Source organism: Salvelinus sp. IW2-2015, linkage group LG4q.1:29 (genome assembly GCF_002910315.2).
Source record: "Salvelinus sp. IW2-2015 linkage group LG4q.1:29, ASM291031v2, whole genome shotgun sequence".
NCBI classification, from domain to species: domain Eukaryota; kingdom Metazoa; phylum Chordata; class Actinopteri; order Salmoniformes; family Salmonidae; genus Salvelinus; species Salvelinus sp. IW2-2015.
The window spans coordinates 10,248,937-10,267,372 of NC_036842.1; the positions used below are offsets into that span (position 1 = coordinate 10,248,937).

The window sequence follows — 18,436 nt, forward strand, 5'->3', positions numbered from 1 at the left end:
AATTAAACAATACATTGTCTTTTAGATGATCAGTCCCCCAATGACCTTCTATGGGATTATCTGGTTCCTGGAGAAACATAGTGAGAGAAGATAGGGACACGTTGAGGTCCTCAGTGGCTGGAGATCATTGACATTACTATGGAACACTTGAAAAGGAGATCCTTTCCCACCCCATTTGAGCGCTTCAGCTCTCCTTGTCCATCTTTCTTCCTCCAATCTTCCATCTCTCAACCTGCTCAACTCCTCCATCTCTCCTCCACCACTTCTCCTCCTTCCTTTCCCCCTTAACGGGGAACTGCACCTGCTGATTTGGCCTCGTTTTTTGGCTTGCTCCTCAAGAAATGCTGGCGGCCATGACAGAAGCCAAACGTGAGTTGGCTTGAGGGTGTGGTTTGATGTGGATGTTTCTTGGGAGTGTCACAAACAAGACATGCCTATCTGTCAGAACCTTGCCCGCAGCTGTTTCCTTCCACTCAATCACAACAAACAAACCTCCTGCAGGTTGAGTTCAATAACTACAGGCAGATGAATAGTGAGATGCCGGAAGAAGCTTTAAATAGGTCAGTAGCCTACAGAGTAATATGAGAAGAATGAAATTGCTTAATTTACAGTATGTAGATATTCTAAGTGATAACTTTCAAATGTAGTAACAGGTCCATGAAGAATAAACAACCCTTTACATAATACCATAGAAGCAGTGTCATGCTAATATAACAATGTGCACCTTTCATTGTAGTTCCCAGCCGGTACAGACACTGTGCCTATCGGCATTTTGTCTGGTGGTAATGTGGCTACCTTGGCAAACAGAGTGGTCAGAGTGGTCATACCTTCCTGTGTGGCGTCCCGTATACAACAGGAGTTCCCTGATCCTGGTGCAGAAATCCCAGGATTTCTCCCTCCCCATATTGACTGATACCATTCAATCCAATAATTTAAAAAAAGACAAAACATGTAAAAGTTGTGTTTAATAAAATGTATATGCAGAGTGATAGGTATCTCTCCATTCAGAGACACCAGTATCGAGACCATCTGTCAGTCTGGACTTCATCACATCATCTTGCAAGTCTCCATGTGCTGGCTCCATACATGTTTCTGTGAACACATAGTCACTGTTCTATTACCAATGGCAGTTAGTACTTTACTGTATTACCTATCCTATGTTAAAGTTTGAACAGGTCAGATAAAAACTACACAATTATGGTCTGGCAAAAGCCCCCCCCCCAGTCCATCTGTAGAAATAGGCAGAGTTGAGTCAGTGTTCATCAGTGACACATAGAATGAAAAGTGTGTTGCTATTACTGGACAGTTGTGCTGTACTGTATTATTAGTAATTACCTCATTGTGGATGTGTTGAGCGCCAGGTCTCTCTGCAACTCATGCATCTGTGAACACATACAGTACACACAGTCACTGTTCTATTACCAGTGGCAGTTCTGGATAGGTGATATCTGACACACAAATATAAACTATGTTGAAGTTTGAACAGGTCAGACTAAACCTACCTACATTTTGTTCTCCCCATCGACGACCGGCAAGAGGTGAGGCTGGAGGTGAGGTCTTTGCCAGAGCCCCATTGATGGGTATAGCAGCGTAGATCAGCTCCTGGCCCCTCATCAAAAATGCTAGTCGGTCACACACATACACACACAGAGCACTGATTACATTATCAATGGTGGTTATGAATAGCCTGGTGAAACCAACCTGATCGCCTTTCTATTTCACTTCAGATATCATCAAATGTGAAGTGAAATAGAATGGCGATGAGGCTGGTTCCACTAGGCTAGGTAGTGCCCTGGACATTATATGCATCTAAGAAGCAGATAATTACCAACAATTGGTTATCGAATGTATCAAAAGTAATGAAGTGGGTTACCTTCTGTATTTGTACAAATGATGAGCTTATGAAAGCTGTTGCTGCTGACAGGTGAAGGTTGCTGGCCGGACGAGGGGCCCCTTGCTGGTCTTCTTTATGCTGCATGTTCGGCTGCAGACTGGACATCTCTCGAACAACTGCAGCAGGCAGTCATATGAGGTGGTGTTGACTGGGAGGGCCTGTGATATGGTGATATAAGAAAGGACAAAGATTTTTGCTAATGTACTTCACAACCAAAATGACTGTACTAGTTGTATCTGCTTGGCTGGGGAATTAACCTACTAGTTTCTCAAGCCGGGTATTTTTTTATAGAACTTTTCCTATTTGGCATAATACACATTAACTGACATTGTTGATGAAGTTGTCTGTGGATCAGGGCAGCAACTCAGGTCACTATCAGAGGCCTCATGATGGCATGGCCTTTTCATAGGAGTCGAGGGAGACTGGCATCAACGGAGGAGGTGTCACAAACTGCTTGAGGCGTCGCTACAGACACCCTGGTTTGATTCCAGGCTGTATCTCAACCGGCCATAATTGGAGTCCCATAGGGTGGCACACAATTGGCCCCAGCGTCGTCTAGGTTTTGCCGGTGTAAATAAGAATTTGTTCTTAACTGATTTGGCTAGTTAAATAAAGGTTACATTTGAAATATATATATATTCAAAGGGATTAGTTGGTTTTTAGGGGCAGTCACTGTTTAATTAAATGTGCACTTCATTAATGTAAATTGGGGGGCTTTAATGCCCTTGTTGAAATTCTGAAGAAAGTGCAGTGGCCTCAGGAAATGCTCCAGCATCATTGCAAATTAGATTAGGGGCCAAGAAAGGCAGTAAAATTAGAATGATAATGGTTGATATGGCTCCATGACAGGCATGACTATTCAAGGATCAATGGAATGCTGAATGCTTTAGCAGCCCACTCTCAAGGCTTGGGACAAACGTCAGCCTACAGATGTGCCTTTTGGAAGCACTTTAAATTAGTTTAATTTGGTAAATGGTAGGGATTTAGAAGCTCTTAGCCTGGCTGTAACAAGACAAGAATACATTGAAATGTTTTGCCATTCCTTTTATTAGCATAAAATGCGATTGGGCTGATTTGCATTCCCAACAAGTCAACGTTTTTTCTTCATCGTTTTTTTCTTCTTTTTTACAAGATTACATTTCTATCCACCATCCCACCCTCATCTACAGAGTTTAGAATGAACACTTTTTAATGGCTGCTTTTTTATTCGCCTTAATCCTTTAAAAAAGGGGAGGTTGACTTTATTACAACTAATCTAATCATAGACACCAATTACAAAGTAATTATGATTAAAGCCCAATAACTGAAATAAGGCTAAGGACATTTTCATTGCCACCCGAGACTTTAAAGCTTTCTTTGTTTTGCCAGTTCCTGTCACTTCTCCTAGATGTGTGAGGAAGGTGGGATGAGAATGAGAAATATTTTTTATATTTTTTATTTCATCTTAATTTAACCAGGTAGGCTAGTTGAGAACAAGTTCTCATTTGCAACTGCGACCTGCCAAGATAAAGCATAGCAATTCGACACATACAACAACACAGGCAGCACTCGCAAATAAAGTATAACTTTGATTTATTTTTCCATTTCACCTGTCACGAGAAGGATGAGGATGAGAGTGTTGAGAATCCAACACTGCACAACAGTATTCTGAGTAAGTAAAGGACCATGAAGACAGCCAGTGGCAAACTGCCCCCTGCTCACCGGATGCAAACGACTGAGGTTGAACACTGGACAGTCTGGTTCCTGCTGCTCTGTCCCTTAAGCCCCGACATACCAACAGCTTTGATTCAGCCTCCATTCTTCCAGTAATCTGACATCACTGACTTAATAAGTTTACTCTGTGGGTAAACAGTCTGACTTGGGGCTCTTCTGATGGGAAGGCGACAGAAAGGGGTGGTCTGGGAGGGAAGGGGGGCTAAGAGCATTGGTCGGTGAGAGGAAGTGACTTTTAAATGCTGTGCTCCCTCCACTTTGGAAAAGCAAATGTTAGGATGAATAGGGAGTGCTGTGCTGTGCTTTGCTGTGCCCACAGACCAAGGTATAAGCAGTATAATGAGGATTTAGGATGGAATTATTTGAATGTTTTTTTTAATTAGAATTCAAATGAGTTTAAATTGATCCTAATGCAGAGTTCATTTTTTGTTTTAGCTTGGTGGTGTTCTTTTTAAATGACTGTGCTATATTTAATGTAAAATAAAGCATATAAATGACCCCTAAAACATTGCAGTCTTTGACAACCGTATTTGAATATCATCTTTACTGTTCATTAATGTTTAGTAAACCCAAGACGTACATGACAACCCCATCCCCAATGACCAGGGTAAAGTCCTCACAATCCCATCCCTTTACTACAGTCCACAAATTCCCAGAATATCCTCGTGAATATTCAACAGCTCATTAGGCTCCCCATGGACACCCATCTGTGATCTCCACAGTAGCTGCAGCTGGGTGGGAGGGCAGAAGGGTCCACCAGTCCATGGAACCTCTGGCTGCATTATGAGCCCGGAGCAGTGGAGGTGAACAGGCAAGAGTGGAGGTCCGAGGTGCTGATTTCTACGTTACAAGTCTCCATTGGCGGCCATTTAAGCCCCAGTTTCAAGGCACGTCTACAGGTAAACAGGGATGACAGACCAGGACATATGCCAGGCCAGACCAGCCTAGGTCACTTAACCTCATTTCAACACCTTAATACTACACTGTAACACATTGAGAACAGGCTTCCTGTGGGGTACAGGATAACATCCATACACTGTAAAAAGTAACCACCTAAATCATAAAATCTCCAACGGTCAGTAGAACTCAAATCATAAAAATGGTACTAACTCAGATATCAATAAGATTTCTTATCACTTAATATGTTTGAATACTGTTAACAAATATTAGGTTATTGAGTAAGTATAACTTTATCTATTTGTGTTCTGCTAATCTAAAGTTGAGTTCTTACAAGTTATGATTATTGAATATTTTAAAGTCAATCTAACATGTATAAGTTGTTTTTACTTGATTCTATTACGTTTTAAGTTTTTACTGAAAATAATAAAAGTAGCAGTCAGACATTGAATTTTGAGTAAAAAACACTTAATTTATCTGTCTTGTGCTGATATAGAATTATTAGGTTTTTGCAATTTGTGAATACTTAATAGTGTCACGTGGCTCTGTTGTTAAAGGATTGTGGGTAATTCAAAATGCTTAGACTTTAAGAGTCTTTTAAACAATGTTGTATGCATGTTTGAAGAAAGAAAAGTATATTTCTAAAATAGTTTTAAGCAGTTTGTTGTGCTATGAGATGTAATTGATCATGACGTTAAATAATGAGACCAGCCATTCCCACCATCAACAAGATGGGGACCACTCTAAATGATAGAGGCAAATGCAGAATCCTGTCATGTGTACAGCTCTACCTCCAGTTACTGCTAGAGGAATGAGCGCTGTGCTCAACAAAGCCTGCTAAGGTGGGTTAAAAGGCGGGTTACTAATCAGAACTACTTACGACTTACACTTGAATATTTAAGTAGAAGGGACCCTAAATGTTTATGTTCAATACAACAAATATTCATGTTCAAGTAACTTTAATTGTTATAGTTCAGAATACATCATGCAATTTAGTGTCATAAAACACAAAACAGTAAAGTATTTACAACTTAAAAACCATATGGGTGATGATGTCACTTTATTACTTTAAGTATTGAACACTGCCATCTTTGAGTTGGGTTACTCGAATGGTTCTAGGCAACGGGTTTCCACCAAAAAATCTTGTTAGCAGATCTAATTACTTTTTACAGCGCAGGCTGTTTGAAGCAAAGCAGAGCAAAGCCACTGATTGGAAATGTTAACACATCCATCTATTTATTTCCATTCATTTTGAGTGGGTTGTGGATTTATATTCTCTCAACACAGCGAAATGCACTGATAAGACACAGAGGAACCACCATACGCTGCATTCATCTCACTGGCACTGTGAGGTTCAGGGGAAGCACCTTTCATAAGCAGCTACTCTGAGAGGTTGAGCAGAAAGCAGACCTGGGCTGAGATGAGTGGCAACTGGCAGACCCATAATTAATCAGCTTCCAGTGTAATTAAGGTGTCCATCAACAAGCAAGGATACTGTGTCACAGTGTCTGTCCTGCAGCCCTGCTGCCCTGGAGCTGTAGCATCGTTTCAGACCTGCCGGAATAATGAATTAACCTGTAACTGGCATGGTATTAAATTAACAGCCTATGCATGTTAACAACATGTAGTTAATTAATCCCTTTATCACAAATGACCAAGGCAGGTAGGTATGATTCATTTTTTTTTAAATGGCATAGGTTTTAACTTCACTGTACAGCCCACTATTCTAATATTGTGAATCTCTGGGTTTTCCCCCAGAACAGCCTCAATTTGTTGGGGTATGGACTCTACAAGGTGTTGAAAGTGTTCCACAGGGATGCTGGCCCATGTTGACTCCAATACTTCCCACAGTTGTGTCAAGTTGGCTGGATGTCCTTCGGGTGGTGGACCATTCTTGATACACACGGGAAATTGTTAAGTGTGAAAAAACCCAGCAGAGTTGCAGTTCTTGTCACAAACTGGTGCGCCTGGCACCTACTACCATACCCCATTCAAAGGCACTTCAATATTTTGTCTTGCCCATTCACCCTCTGAATGGCGCACATACACAATACATGTCTCAATTGTCTCCCCTTCATCTACACTGATTTTAGTGGATTTAACAGCTGACATCAATAAGGGATCATATCTTTCACCTGGATTCAACTGGTCAGTTTATGTAATGGAAAAAGCAGGTGTTCTTAATGTTTTGTATACTCAGTGTATGTTGCAAGCAATAATTTTATCATTAAATGTGTCTTAGTATTTTGGAGAAAAGATCTACGCACACACAGTCTCACTTCACGACACACACAGTCTCACTTCACGACACACACAGTCTCACGACACACACAGTCTCACTTCACGACACACACAGTCTCACTTCACGACACACACAGTCTCACTTCACGACACACACAGTCTCACTTCACGACACACAGTCTCACTTCACGACACACACAGTCTCACCTCACGACACACCACAGTCTCACTTCACGACACACACAGTCTCACCTCACGACACACACGATCTCACTTCACGACACACACAGTCTCACTTCACGACACACACAGTCTCACTTCACGACACACAGTCTCACTTCACGACACACACAGTCTCACCTCACGACACACACAGTCTCAACCCTCACACACACACAGTCTCACTTCACGACACACACACAGTCTCACTTCACGACACACACCACAGTCTCACTTCACGACACACACAGTCTCACTTTCACGGACACACACAGTCTCACTTCACGACACACACAGTCTTCACTTCACGACACACACAGTCTCACTTCACGACACACACAGTCTCACTTCACGACACACACAGTCTCACTTCACGACACACACAGTCTCACTTCACGACACACACAGTCTCACCTCACGACACACACAGAAGTAAATCTATTATTTCCTACTTTCTCCATAACGTTCAGCAATCTCATCACACAAACACAAACACTCTCTCTCTCTCTCTGCGGACATTCCCTGGCAAGGATGCATGGTTCCCATAGCGGTGGATCAATGGTAAAAAGTGGAATTAGTCATTCTAAATCATGCAGCTGTGGTCGAAGAGAGCTCCTCCAAAAATCATTAAACAATCATGTATTCCCATTGATTTATTCTAAATACCTGAGCATGGACAAGATTAAAGCAGAGGAAGAGCAAGCTAATGCAGATGAAACTGCTGAAGGATGGGGGGTCCTCTGGGACCGCTTTTGTCCTAATCAGGGAGAAACAATACTGCTGCACTTACCAGCCTACGCAGGTCTATTAAGGCTCCTTTACTTGGCATATTTATGTATTTCAGATACAGCCGGGCACATTAAATGGAGTTTACTCAGGCACTTTTACATCTCTGATGTAAACATTAGATAAGCACAGGGACAAGGTGAACAACCCTGCTGGCCTGGCTGAGATCAACATAAACCACAACGGACGAAAGCGATGTGTGTGGATCCTTTATAGGTAGACTACCAATGGAAGAAGAATCAGTACGGTTTGAGAATTATTCTTGTGATAATTTGACATATGTCTTTATTGTGATTTACTTTTTCACCATACAGCCTATTGGAGACTATGTAATATTAATTCCCCATCAAACATTGCAATTAGTCTACAATCTATACAAATAATAGGGGTATTCATGAAGCTGTACTACCATGTTGGATTCAGCTTGTCCTTCCTGTTATATCAGACTTTTAATAGTTTCATATCAGAAAATTACCTAATAAAACATATATATTAATACAATTATCTGTTCCATCCAAACCAGGGCATGTACATTAGTTGGCTGATATGATGGGAAACCAGAAATTCAGAGCTATAAATTGCAAAAGACTTAAATAAGTCCTCCAACATTTCTTATAACTGTGCCGGGGGTATAATAGCAGGGACTTTAAAGCCCTGTAACTCATTCCCTGGGAGGAAATATTAATCAAGACAGATTAAGCTTTTTGCACATTTGCTTAATGTCTCGAGGGAGCCGGAGGGAGGGGGAACATATTTTGAGTTAGCACATCTATAACAAAGATTTTACATCTTATAAACCGGAGCCGAAGTCATAAGGAGATGTTGCCATCTCAAGGCTAAGCTACTCAAATCCTCCTGCAGCAGACAGACAGTGATCACTTTTAGGATGTTGGGGAGGAAAATGCCATGGCAAAGGAGATGGTCTTTATCTCTTGTGGTTTAAGTAGAGATTAAAGTGAAGTTGCTTTTAAAGTGAAGTTGTCTTTCTCGGAATAAAGAAATACATCCTCCGTTGTTGACTACGATTATTGAAAGTGGACATTTCTTTCAGCTCAGAAAAATTGCTTTGAAAAAGGAACAACTCTCCTTCTTTCTCTGTTATCTGAGTGTTTTTCATTTAGCTGCAGCTGTGGTCAAAGTTTATTGAGATGTAACTTGACAGTTGTGCACAGCACTTGGAGACAGTGCGGGGCTTTTTCTCTTGAAACTAAGCAAAGAGTCATTGTAACACTCAGTGAGTGGAGGTGGCGTGGCCCTATTTAAACAGCTGTGGGTCAACACGGACTCTCCAGTATTTAACTATTGCCTGAAACACCAGCCAGCTTTTCTTGACTTGGAAAAAGCATGTAAAACGCTCATTTCACTCTCTTTTGTCTGAGCAGGGTTGTTTTTTTAGAGCGTCTTCATTGGTCCATGTTTTAAAGGGCCCTGTGTTGAATGATGCGTATGACCCTTCAGATTTACAACTGGAGAATGTAATGTTGCTCTGCCTGCCGTCGTTCAGGAAAGACTGTCTCTGTCTGTGACTGCTGGCCATTCCACAGAATTGATTAACCTGAAGTTATATTATTGATAAAAGGCAGGGGCACTTATAGTAATAAGTATTTCAGATCAAATGAAATAGTTAATGTTCTCAAGAAAGTAAACAAGCATATTTCATTGTCAGTGGTACAAATGTGATATAGGGATATACTACGATGTCATAAGGTGCTGATGCTTACACATTCATGCAGAAATGCTTGTGTACAGCCAATCAGCTCCAGGGGATGCAAATGGGATTCTGTGATTGTGAAAAGAAAGATTCTTAGATGGTCGACAGCGTATGCCTCAGGATAGGGTTTCAGCCATGGGAATCTAGTTCATCATCGGGCTCAGTTAAACTTGTGTATCCTGCCTCACCATTTTTCGAGGCCACATCACAAACAGGTCTCAGCAGATAGCTGAAGCCTCACAAGCAGCGAGAAAAGAAAAAGTCAATTAAACTTAGATGAAAACTCAATTCACATAGGAATGTGTGTGTGTATGTGTATGTGTATGTGTGTGTGTGTGTGTGTGTGTGTGTGTGTGTTGGAAAGAAAGGCTGTGCGGGTGCTAAAACAGTATTTGATATAGCACGGTTGTGCTGAAGCCCGACTCGGCACAAACTTCTTGAGTTGAACCAATGGGCAGATCGATACTTCTTAAGCACAACCACACAAAATGAAAGCACTTTTAAGGGCTGAGGCGACTGCTCTGCCACTGCAATCTGCATCGAAGGCAAGATTGACTGTTCCAGAGGCTTTACTATGTGGGTAATCAATGGGGGTAGGGGTTGGGATGCAATGATTAACTCTATGCGGGGGTTCCTTAGGCTGCCCTGAGGATGTCTGGGACTCTGATAATGCTATAGGAAGACACACAATCCATAAACAAAAGGCGATGTTTAAGGGATTAGTACATACTATTGATATGTCTCCTCATTATATGTCTATACCTCATTTATGGGCATAGGTACTCTAGCCCACACCTTGTGTACTTACTACAATATGATTAATTCACACCACATACACAGTGGTGCTGAAGCATGCTATATATAGTATGTACTAGGCTATATGGCAGTATTATGATGTTAATGGCAGGCCAGTTTCTAACCATGTAAATAGATGTTATGCATATGTAAGGCAATAGCTAGAGTGTCTCTGAATCAGCTAATCTGACAATCAACAGGTATTCGTGGGTTTGTTTGTTCTCAGCCGCTCGTCAGATCATCTGCAGCATTAATTTTCTGGTGGCCTTCTGTTGACAAAAGCAAACGGATGACATTCAAAGAGACACAGCATGCAGCCATGTTGGGGAGAAACCCCACTGTTGACCTTGTCCAGATGGGATTTACCGCAACACTGGCTACCAGTAGTGGTAGACATGATGGATTATTGTAATGATCACCTCAACGGCCTCTTTGTCATGTTTAAATGGCAATACATTTTACCAGGAAGAGGGCAATTTAACAACTTGAGGCTGAAAAAGAAAATGATCCTGTTTGAGGTGCAAATTAAACATGTGTTATTAAGGATGCACAGGTTAGAGTTTTGCTGACATGCAGCGAAGGGAAAGTCGATTCAAACAGACTCAGCTCCCTTTCAGGTAGCCCCTGTTCAGGTAGAGGTTTGTGGTAAACGCTAAAATACACCTTCTCAGACACCGAATAAAGAGCTTCTTTCAGAGTTGCACCTATAAAAATCGAAAGACTAGGGCTATGTTTAACCATGTGTTTCTGGCTCTGTGTATCTGTCTGTTGTAACGTATTTAAACAGCATGTCAAACAACACACCCACAACACCGACAAATGTTCCTGAGAAAATTCCACTAGTCTATGGCCAGTTGCCCCTCTAGTTAGTGAGATATTCAGCCTTGTCGTAAGACTCTGATAAGGCTATCGTAATGGTGAGAAACACTGCAGTTGGTGTCAGTGGTAGTCAATATATCCAGTGTTCAACGCCACAGGTCTCCCATCTGCCTTATCTACTACCCTCCTAGTCTCTCTCTCGCACACAAGTGATTCAGTGTCCAAATCTAATCCTGCCAGCCAGAGCAATCGTCATCATCACATTTATCATGAGAAACTTTGTCAATGATGTCTGGTTCCCACGCAATCAGAACTGAAATGAGTGAAATATCTTTAGATTCCCATGATTCATCAGCTCTCAAGTTGAAGTACTCCAACACATTGCTAATCATATTCTTGAGAGAGAACTATTTGTGCATTAGCTAATTGCCTGATTTTCAAACCTATTGTGATGATCTAATATGATTATGATAGAATATTTTCACCTTGGCGTCTCAACCCCATTACTGAGAACAACAACCAGGCGACGGATGCAAGAGGATGGAGGGACAAGGAGTTTTGAAGACATTCTCTTTCCCCAGCAGGAAGACAGGATGACAAGGAAAGGGAGTGAGCAAGACAGGTTCATCTATTTGGAGACAGAGTCTATAACAACATGTAAATGAAGTAGCCTGTGCCAACACTCCACTACTTTCTCTCTATCATGAATAAATATTAGTGGTTCTCACTCTCCCTCCAGCTTGAGGGTGCTTGTTCTCCTCACAAAGCCATTTCTGGCATCACATTCCATGTTGCTATACTGAGCGTCTTTATTAAAACAGTGGAAAAGTAGAAACGGGAGGGCTGTCCTGTTATCAAAGAGCGGGTTGGATGGTAAACACAAAGTCATTAACCTCTGACCTCGCTCGATCACAGGCTGGGGGATGGTGATCTCCTCATCCCACTGTTTGAAAAGGAGATTCCCAGGAGCTTTGGGAGGTTTCAGAAAGAAATGGGCTCATCAAATTGGCTTTACCTTCACAGTGATAATGACAGTTGTTAACCTGTATAAATCTCCATTCATGTTTGTAATGTGCTCGGGAGAGTCCACTCACAGCAAATACAATGTATTACCTATATCCACAGGGAAAAGAGCAGGAAATTAAATAAATTAAAAGGAAAACAATATATTTGGTTAATCATCATGACAGTTTCCCAATGACTATTGAGATAAAATGGAGAGAGAAGCCATGGGAGTCATGGTAATGTATCGCTCACATATGGTAAGACAAGGAAAATGAGGCGGGGGCGACAACCTAATGAAACTCAGAGCACCGTGCGGTGCCATGGCTAAACAGGCTAGCAGCGTTTGAGGAGTTGATTTGAGCGGTGTCTCTGGTGACAGACTGCTGTCTCCTTGGCGGTGAGCTTTAAATGGTTTCTCTGTCAGGGGGAATGGAGGGGATAAACTCCACTCTCCAATCCCCAGACCCATTTAGGGAACAGATGAAAAGACAGACGGACAGGCAATACATGTTCCTCCTCTTTTATTCAGCGCCAGCCAGCTGATAAACAAAACAGCAAATATCCAGTGCATTTCTGACAGCCACTTTTCACCTGCCACTCCACATAAAGAGACATGCGGCCCCCAAATTCTCATGTCTTTTTTCTCTATCACTGTCACTCACACGTTAGCCTTCCAAACTCTCTTTCTCTCCCTCTCCCTCTCCCTTTCTCTGCCTCTCCCTCTTTCTCTGCCTCTCTCGCTCTCAACCTCTCTCTCTGTATTTGATGGCACAGTGACAGAGGATTGATTCAAGTCAACTGCTGAAAATAATGATTGTATTATGGGAACAGTAATCATTATTTAGAACATGATTAAATATGTCTGCGTCTATAGACTCAGGCCTGTGTGATTTATGTATTTGTTTAGTCAATAGTCTAATGGAAATGATGCCATTAATTATGGATGGTGGTGTCAGAGTGCTGCTGGGAGAAAACGACAGAAGAAGGCACTCCTCTGGTTCACATGGCAGATGTAAGACGACCAATCAGCGGTTTGGGGAATTCCTCAGTCGCAGAATCCAGCGCTCTCTCTCTCTCTATCTACTGTTCTTTATCACCCTTTAATTCTCTCTTTCTCTCACACACATACTCTCTCTCATTCTCTCTCTCTCTCTCATCTCTGAGTAATGTACAATGTCTCTGGTTCCTGGCTCCTGGCTCTTGTTCCTCATTCATCCTATGTGACTGAAAGGTCTTGTTAATCTGATAGAAACATGCTGCTCTGCTCTTGTTAAAATAATGAAATAAGTAATCTCTTGTTGAGCTGGTGAAATATAACCGTTGTGGTGGCAAGGGAGAGCTCTTAGCAAGAGAGAACTAAAAATAACTTGTGTCGGGTTTCATTGATGGATTGGTAGATTGGTCTTAATCTCATTGATCTCAAACAGGTGTTATCATACATTATTTACACTCTCTCACCTATCTTACCCCATCTCCATTCTCTCTCTCTCTCTCTCTCTCTGTTTCTCTGTCACTCTTTCTCTGAGGGATTGCACGGTCAGCTTGTGGTCTCACTGGGAGGTCAGGGGTGGTCCACAGTCCCTGGTCAAGCTTCCCCGAAGTAATTTCCATTTTAATGTCACACTTCTAATCTATCAAAGATGTGATGTACACGACACAAAGGGTTTAAGTGCTCTTCATAAATCACAGGGCCCCTGTGCCTTCACCTGGGTAGTCAGCAGAATTACCCCTCATATCTCACTATCTGTTGCCCCTTGTGTAGTAACACTATTGGCCAGGTCACAACTGACTGCCTCCGAGGCATTGGAAGTGTGTGAGGATACCTCACTGTCAAAACGCCATTCATTTACACCCCTGTGATAGAGGATACAGTATAAGACACAAATGGCTGCGTTTCAAAATCATAAAAGACACACCCTCGTCCACTTACCCTCGCCTTATGCCCTTGTGGGAAGCCCCGTCACCATCTTGGACAAAAGGTCCAAACGATTAGCCAAACAAGGGAGGTTTGCAACGTAAGCCCCTCAGCCCTCATTTTTGATCGAGTTTGCGAGTGTACAATTATGTTCACTTCGGGGCCTGAAACGCCCCATTAATTCAATTTGCGATGATCGCTAAGAAAAATCTGCCGAAATTTAAAACCTCAACGTCAATATGGATAAGTCAACATACGAGTGTAAGTAAAAACGAATGCAAAAAGGTTCGAAATTGTGCTACTACTGCACAAATACATCTCGTAAAAGTAATTATGTTTTGTTTGGTTATCTTTTGGAAATTGTAGAAATAAAACATTTTCCTTCTTCAGAAATTCCAGCTAGGCAGGCTAACGTTAGTTAGCTAATGAATTTGCTAGCTATCATACAGTAGGCGTATATTAATAATTATATAGTTAATATAAGTAGACATGCAATCATAATTTACTGTAGCGCATATAAAGCACCCACAAGATACCGATGGCTGAAAACACAATAATCGCGGGATGAACTAGTGACGAATTTCCGGGCAAGGACGATACATTTAAAATCATTCCTTCCTCCCTCCCTCGCCCTTTGCCCTGAAAGTGTATACTGGTCAGACGTCATGTCATCAGAAGTGTCCACTTAATTTGAGGGCTGAGGGGATAGGGTGTGTCTTTTAAGTGTTTGGAATGCAACCAATGTCTATCTCTGGATTTAAAACCACGAGGATTATTCATATGGCCCATAATGATGACAACACATAATATTTTTGTGTTGTTGATGTCGATCTTAATATTATTTATACTATTTCTTTAAAGTTGAGATCTGTCACAGGCGAAAACAGCCTCACTGGCTGCCCCAGGAGCATTTGTTATTATAACAATTTTTGAGGAAATTAGAATCCAGCATAGTGGTTAAAAAAAATATTCTGCTGCTCTATTGCGTGCAATGATGTTCGATGATGGCAGATGACAGTGGTTATTGTTTGAAGTAACATGTCGCAAACGGACGTGGCAGTTTCACCGCTATGGATTCCAGCTTTAAGCAAATAATCATTAGCTATTTTCTAGGGCAAATAATTATTATCTATTTAATGACTTTACACTGGGATTAAGACATCCCCTATCCTGGTGATTCCATCCAGAGAGGTTGTTATGTGGGCTGAGTTTGTGTTTAGCTACGAGCCCATATGGACCGCGGTCTGGTTTAACTGCTGCGCACAGCACACGCACAGCACAGCTAGTGTCTGGTGACCGGGTAAGTGGATGTCTGGTGCTCTACGTACTGTCATTTTTCCCTGTCATAGCGCCGCGAGAGAGAGCGAGAGAGGGGGGGCAGCAACCTTGGCGTGAAATGTTGATATTTCACAAACAAAATGATGTTTTCAACATTGTGAGAGATGGGTGGGGGTTCCAGTGGCTGCCCTTCCCTCATGCCTGACGCGGGTTATTAATGCGCTCCAGTAACTGTTAATTTCACTTTGGAGAAGTGATTTATGGCTAGACGGAGAGGAGAGGCATAATCTAATTGAGATCAGAATGGCTGTTTCTCACACAGTCACGCCTGCACCCTCCAGATGGGACACCATGATTAATGCATAATGAGCAAATAATCCATGAAATTAATAAAAAAAACTATTCTTCAATCACTCGCCTCTCTTCATGGTAGAAAATAATAAATACAAATAGAAATGAGTGTTTTTGTCATTTTTTTCTGAATAATACTTTCGCTCTTGTTTTTTACACACTTCAGAGGACATCAGTGGGACAATCAATGGAGAGGAACAGCATAATCAATCTGAGATTGGCTTGTCTGTCTCTACACTTGGTTTATATAACAATAAGGAGGTGCTGGACCATTAATGTCTTCATCTACATGTCTGCATCTCTCAAACCACAAGACAGAGAGAACGGTGTCAACGTGTGGAAATGCCAAGCACGATCACAAGCACCCAAACAAGAACTCAGCGTCAAATAAAATTCACAGGTGCTGAAATACTTCATCCTCCATGGCTTTGGTGGATGTTTTTCTCCTTGGCAGTGTGAAACAGGATGTCAAATAGACACAGCAATCACTGATTCTCAAAGAATAGGACCAACAAAAAAATAAGTGTTTTATGAGGCTGTGCGATCGATAAAATGGGATGAAGGAAGCAGAGAAGTGGATATGGACCGACGACCTGACCCTCTGGATAGGGACCAGACCACCTGACCCTCTCCTCTCCCCGTAGTTGTTGCTCTCTCTCGATCCCTCCAGGGTAATGCCCTGGACAAAAGATTAGATGGAAGCAGGACGAGTGTTAACCTATGGGTTGAGGGGTTGAGGGGACAAAATGCAAAACGAAGCATTAAGCATATTACATTTACTGAGATATCCACAATTAGCCTTAAATGGACAGAGAATTCTGCCTCGGAAATCACCATTAGTCTATCCAGAGAATCGGATGTGACCTGTTTAAGTATACTTAAAAAGATGAATGCTCTGTGAAAAGGGACCATGCTCAAAGGAGTGGACCCTTCATCGATTGACAGAACCATAACGTTTTCATCTTAAAATAGCCACCGCTTATCTGTCAAAATGATCCATAATACTAAATGCTGACACCTTTCTACAGAATATCCTGTATTGATTTTAGGATCCATCTTTCTGCATTATAACCCACCATAGACACACTAAAGTGCACCTTTTGAACAGCATATTTACCATTATTTGATTGATGCCTCATCATTGAAAGGGGCCATGGGGACATAAGAGTTCTTGTATGGGGTTAAACTTGTTTCATTGGTAATGAAGTGTGGGTTGAACCTGGAAGGGCTGAGAAAGTCTCTTTGTGTTATTACATCACACTGTTTATTTGCCTAGCAGGACTCTTTCCCATTCTGACCTGCATAGCTTACATTTCACACATAACCCATTGATACAGCTGCAGCAGAGTGCCTTGGAGGGCCACAGAGCTGGACACTCACTCCCAACGGCTGAGGGAGTTTGTGTACAGAGTTATATGGTTCAAACCCAGACTTTACATCATGTGAGAAGTGGCTCATATACATCAAGTTGCGTTTTCTTGTATGGTCTAAATGTATGTGTAACAACAAAATGTGTGTCACATTAGCTATTGAGTATTATCTCAATTGTTCAATTGTGGTTTTTTTCTCGAAAGACGATCACATATAACTCCTAAAACGACAATATTCACTTTTTTAATAATATAGAATAATTCAAATATTGGTAGAAATATACACATATTTAGATTTCCAGGCACTTAAGTGCATGATCCCCCGCCTCCCTCAAGTCCTGAGGCTATTTTCAAGTCATCGGATTCAGTTGAAAAGATATCCCAAGGGGGAGGAAAGATTTCAATTTACTTAGAGAGCAGCTCTGTGCTTCCCTCTCAATAAATACCTGAGGATTGGATTGGACACACTTAAAGTCATTGGCTGTAAATGAGAGAGACTGTGAGGTCACCAGACTTTATAGACCCATTATAATCTGCCTGAGAGTGATCCGGTGAAGAAATTGCTTAGAACGTGTGAAGTATTGCTTTGTGGACTGTGGATTGCTTTGCTTTAACACTCCTGTCGTCGTTCCCCGCAAACATATACAGCAAACTGAATTATTTAAGGTCATTGTCACATTAATTATCACACTGTGGGTCCAATGTATTGAACAAGCCTAAACACCTCCTCTCTGGTCTGGGTAGCTCTGAATGACCAATTGATAGATTGATTGCTCCATCTATACAGCTCCTAACTATGCTGATGTTCTGCCGTGTTCTACATGTTGCTGATTGGCAGCTTTGAGTATTTCTGTGGTACAAAAACCAATGAAATGTCTTTGATTCTCATGAGTCAGCGTGTCACAGTTGCAGATCATTCCAGGAGATCCATGCTGTTTGTAACACGGTTTGGAGTTCTGGTCTGTCTATTGATCAATAAGTCAACAGCACCACTCCAATAACTCTGGAAAGCTCATTTTGCATTTAATTCTTTAGTACTAATTGCTTTGTGTCCCACTGTGCCTTTATTATGGACCTACTGTATTTTAATAGAGAATAGAGGTAACTTAAGGTTAGATTATGTATGTGTGTGTGTGTGTGTGTGTGTGTGTGTGTGTGTGTGTGCGTGCGTGCGTGCGTGTGTGCGTGCGTGCGAGTCTTGGGTCTTCTGGAAGGAAAATGGATTGATCCTTAAGTATGTAATTCTATAATGGTTTACTTTAAGAATGTCTGGCTGGCCTGCTTCTGCTTCTCCCTATGCCATTCTCATTATAATTTGTTTATCATTATATTATAAATTCCTCATCTGTCCTTAAGTTGGTATGGAAATCAAATGACCAATTCTAAAAATACAGCCCCTGCCTCATATACTTTCATTGCACTCCTTATTCCATGTGACGTAT

At 41.6% G+C, this 18,436-nt stretch overlaps 1 long non-coding RNA gene across 3 annotated transcripts in view; it reads right to left on the bottom strand.

Annotated features, from left to right (window-relative positions):
• Positions 1–973: 973 nt before the first annotated feature.
• The window catches only part of LOC111961079 (uncharacterized), a 28,249-nt gene continuing 10,786 nt past the window's right edge, over positions 974–18,436 (bottom strand). The window contains exons 1-5 of one of the 3 annotated variants that reach the window (XR_002876928.2): positions 14,011–14,552; positions 1,874–2,052; positions 1,507–1,622; positions 1,336–1,382; positions 974–1,092 (exon numbers count right to left, since the gene is read on the bottom strand). This is a non-coding gene — a long non-coding RNA (uncharacterized lncRNA). Of the gene's footprint in view, positions 1,093–1,335; positions 1,383–1,502; positions 1,623–1,873; positions 2,053–14,010; positions 14,553–18,436 lie in introns of those variants that run through there. The other 2 variants (XR_002876929.2, XR_002876927.2) reach the window with 2 other exon arrangements.